The sequence below is a fragment of the Triticum dicoccoides genome, chromosome 6B (genome assembly GCF_002162155.2).
Source record: "Triticum dicoccoides isolate Atlit2015 ecotype Zavitan chromosome 6B, WEW_v2.0, whole genome shotgun sequence".
In the NCBI taxonomy this organism is placed as follows: Eukaryota; Viridiplantae; Streptophyta; class Magnoliopsida; order Poales; family Poaceae; genus Triticum; species Triticum dicoccoides.
Window position 1 is genome coordinate 74,324,477 of NC_041391.1, and position 4,818 is coordinate 74,329,294.

Here is a 4,818-nt window from a genome sequence, read left to right on the forward strand (position 1 = left end):
CTGGCCCACTCAAAACCCCCTCTCTCACCCACCACCTTTCCCACCCGAATTGGTCAGCACCACATTCATGCCGGCCCAGAGCGAACGCGATCTGTCCACATTGAAACGTTCTCCGTTCGCCTGCCCGCCTACCTTTATTAAACTAGCGCGTCTGCCGAGGAACTCCAATGCCTCGAGCACTACACATCCGTCTGCATGTCGCCTGACAATAACACCCGCCTCTTGGCACCTCGCATGCGCCTGCTATTTAAATGTGGTCAGCCGCTGGGCAACAACCACACCACACCTCCGCTCTCCATCTCCTCTTTGCATAATACACAACATGACCTCGAGCTCCAAAGACCTGTGGAACGGCCTCTCCAGCGAGAAGAAGAAGGAACTCATCAGCGTTGCTGCCGGCTGGGTGGCCCGCCAAGCCAGCCAGATATAGGTTGGCTTGCTACTGAGCTCTTTGGAAGGCAGCGATACGGACGAACCGGCGCCACCACCCTCGCTGGTCCAGCCCGACTTCACCATGGGTGACGAACAGTCACATTACCCTCGCATGGTGTTGGAAGAGCGCCATCCACGCCCGTGCAGGCTATATTACGTCGCCGCTTGCCTTGTCCGCCGTGAGTGATGGTGCCACCGTGTCCTGCGGGCCGAGAAAGAAGCCATGTTGGTGGAGATTGAAGCGGCTGCTGAAGAATTTGACTAGGGCACATCCACGGCCGCAGTCGATAGCGACGAAAAGTAGGCCATACGAGGCCACCGCCGTTTGGGTCCCAAGAAGACCACTGCCACTGTCTTGAAAAAAATCTAAGCTGCCGGAAGGGCAAGCTTATGTCTTATGGAGGTCGCCTAGTGTTAATAAACTCAGTACTAACTAGTATGCCTATGTTCCTATTATTATTTTTTGAAGTACCTATAGGGGTGCGGAAAAAAATTAGTTTTTTATCAAAGCAAGGAAGTAAAAACGAAATACATACTTACCAGGTGGGATACTATCTGTTGACCCGAAGACCAAAGGGGGCTTGGGATTGAGAACTTGGAGATTAAAAACATGTGCTTATTAAGAAAATGGCTATTTAGGTTATCGGTTGAGATGGGCGATACATGGGCACAAATCCTACGTGACAAATATCTAGTATCAATCTCTGGCCCAGGTTACCGTCAGACCTAACGACTCGCCATTCTGGAAGGGGCTAATGCGAACAAAGGATGCCTTTTTCCGTAGAGCGATTTTTTTTGCTCGAAATAGTACTACAACTAGATTTTGGGAAGATACATGGTTAGGGGAGACGCATTTGGCCTTGTAATATAACACTTTGTATAATATTGTATAACATGGGGGGGGGGCGGTGGGGGTGGTCTCCAAACTAAAATACACTGACGACACTATAATATTCATGGAACATGATATCGCACATGCTAGAAATATAAAGTTAGTAGTTTGCCTTTTTGAACAATTGTCGGGGTTAAAGAATAATTTAATAAGGGCGAATTGTTCTGCTTTGGAAGATCCAAAGTGTAACAAGATGCGTATAGAAAATTGTTCGGTTGTGAAATGGGGTCCTTGCCTTTCACCATCACAAACTGACAAACAAAGAATGGAAATGTATTGAGGATCGATTTGAAAAAAATTTAAGCTGCTGGAAGGGCAAGCTTATGTCTTATGGAGGTCGCCTAGTGTTAATAAACTCAGTACTAAATAGTATGCCGATGTTCCTATTATTATTTTTCGAAGTACCTATAGGGGTGCGGAAAAAGTTAGTTTTTTATCGATCCCATTTCTTCTGGCAAAAGCCATCAAGTAAAAACGAAATACATACTTACCAGGTGGGATACTATCTGTTGACCCAAAGACCAAAGGGGGCTTGGGATTGAGAACTTGGAGATTAAAAACATGTGCTTATTAAGAAAATGGCTATTTAGGTTATTGGTTGAGACCGACGGTACGTGGGCACAAATCCTACGTGATAAATATCTAGTATCAATCTCTGGCCCAGGTTACCGTCAGACCAAACGACTCGCCATTCTGGAAGGGGCTAATGCGAACAAAGGATGTCTTTTTCCGTAGAGCAAATTTTTTGATTGGAAATGGTACTACAACTAGATTTTGGAAAGATACATGGTTAGGGGAGACACATTTGGCCTTGTAATATCACACTCTGTATAATATGGTATAACGTAAGAAGGTTTCCATTCCTACAGTATTACAGTCATTCCCCTTGAACCCAGTTCAGGAGATCCCTAGTGGGGGAGTGGTGGAACTCCTGGCTGCATCTTGTGCAGAGGTTGATGCATGTTCAACTTTCTGATCAGCCTGACTTGTTTCACTGGAAATTTACTAGGAACAAGGTTTTCCTGGCAAAATCTATTTATTTGGATCTGTCTGATTCTGGCCCAGTCCCCGGAACAATACATACTTGAGAAAATAAAGTTCCGTTGAGAAACAAGATATTCATGTAGTTCATTCACAAGCAAGTGATACTCACCAAAGATAATCTGCTTAAGCGCAGTTGGGTAGGCAGTTCACGTTGTTCTTTCGGTGATAATGATGAAACAATACAACATCTTTTCATCGACTGCCCTCTCGCTAAGCTTCTTTGGCGTACGATTCATATAGCCTTTAACACAAGCCCTTCAATTAGTACCGACATGTTATTTGGGACATGGTTGACTGACGTGGAACCAATTACTGCAATATTTATTCGGATAGGAATATGTTCACTTCTTTGGGCTATATGGAATTGCAGGAATGATATGATCTTTAACAGATATAATCTTTTGAATTTCTTGCAGGTTATCTACAGAGCGTCCGTTTGAATCCGTATGTGGTTGTTACTCACTCATACGTACTCCAGGAGCTTTTGATTACTGGGTGCAACCGATGGGAGATGGTAGCACGGGTTATCTATAATTAATTTGGATGGCGGTCCACAGATAGGATAGATGTTTAGTCTTGCCGGTTGTGGCTTTGTTTGTTTATTTTGATTTTTGTGCTCCTTCTGCGAGCTGTACTGCATTGTGGACCTTGATTTGCTAGACTATTAATAAAATGACCGCATGTATCATTCTGATGCAGAGGCCCGTATCTTTCCTCCTTTTGAAAAAAAGGCAGAGCAATTTATGACTAGGGAATATAAAATGGTATATACATGTTCAGTGGACCGACAATAGAAAATTAAGCGTTTCTGCGATGGATGGACACCACTCGAGGCTATACCCAGAAATTGAGAGCTAGTGCAAAATTTCAAGTTAAGGCCCTGTTTGATAACAAAGTATTTTCCAAATATTTTAAGAATACTACAGTTTTTAGGATTATCATAGTTTTATTTACAATGAGGTGTTTGGTTGCCTAACAATTGTGGTTTTAAAATTGCAGTATTTGCTAAACTGTAGTTTTTTCTCTACATAAAAAAAAAAGAACCTGAGACCTCTTTTTAAAAATAGAGGAGCCGAAAAGAAAGGACGGGACGTAAGCCTATAGTAAAGGGTTGTAAGTTATAAAATACTCCCTCCATCACATATTAGTTGTCGCTAAAATGGATGTATCAACACGTATTTCATTGTTGGATCATTCATTTGAGGGACAACTAATTGGGACTGAGGAAAGCCTCCACCATCACGGTTTTTCCTCTAACCCCTAGACCCCCTGGCGGCGGCGACTAGGGTTTGGGTGGATCTCGACGGCGGCCGCTGATTCCATCGGCGGGCCGCAAGGAAAGGCTCGGGGACGATGGCAACATCGTCTGCCGGTAAAGGATTGAAACGGAGCGGTGCCCTATCCCCTCGCTCTGCGCGGGGGCAGATGGAGGAGGCACTCGGCAAGCTGGACATCTCCGAGGAGGAGGCGACAACTTTGGTGATTGACGATGCCAACGATGATGCTCCGGCAAAGTGGCTTCTGGTAGGGAAGGTATTGCATCGGAATCTCCTACACATACAAACGATCTGCAACGCCTTACGCCCTGCATGGGGAAACCCTAGGGGGCTGGAATTTCGCCCCCTGGGAGAGAATTTGTTCGCTGCTGAATTTGAATCAAAGCGAGATCGGGATCTCGTTTGGGAAGGAGCTCCTTGGCACATTAGCAAAAACGTGGTGATCCTGGAGTTCTTTGAAGAGCATATGCAGCCGTCGGAGCTCAAGTTCGACAGGCTGCCGGTCTGGGTTAGGGTAGTTAATCTACCTTACAACCTCAGGAATAACACAAGGGGCTTGGCGATTGCACGCCAGATTGATAAAGAAGCTGCCATCACCCAGATTGATCCAGTGGGGGGGGGGGTTCTCAGGGCGAGAGTTACCATTGACGTGCTCAAACCCCTCCGCAGGTGGATTGTCATTGAATCAACCAAGAGAGCTCATGTGGACTGCTATGATATTGAATACGAACAGATACCCCACTTCTGCTTTTCTTGTGGACGATTAGGCCATGGTGATCTTTTCTGTCCTACCCCGGGGACAAGGGATGAAAATGGCGATCTTCCCTTCAAGGCAAGCCTCCGGGCGCCCGAGGATCGGAAGAAAGGTTTTTCTGGTGAGAACTCGACAAAGGAGAAGCCAGAGACGCAGCGCAGTACACGAGAATCACGTGCGTCTGGTTCCAAGCAGAAAGATGGGGTAGAGGTGACCTCTCCTGTTAAGAACCCATCTTTGAACAAGAGGAAAGGAGGGTCTCCTACCCAAGTATACCGGAAAGTGGTAGTAGCTCCCCTTGCCATCACAGGGAAAGGAGAAGTACGTGAAAACGGAAAAGGTCAGCAGGGAGTAGCGCCAGATGAAGGGACAGAGGACCTGGGATCTGTCTTTGTGGAGAGAGAAACAAAGAAGAAGAA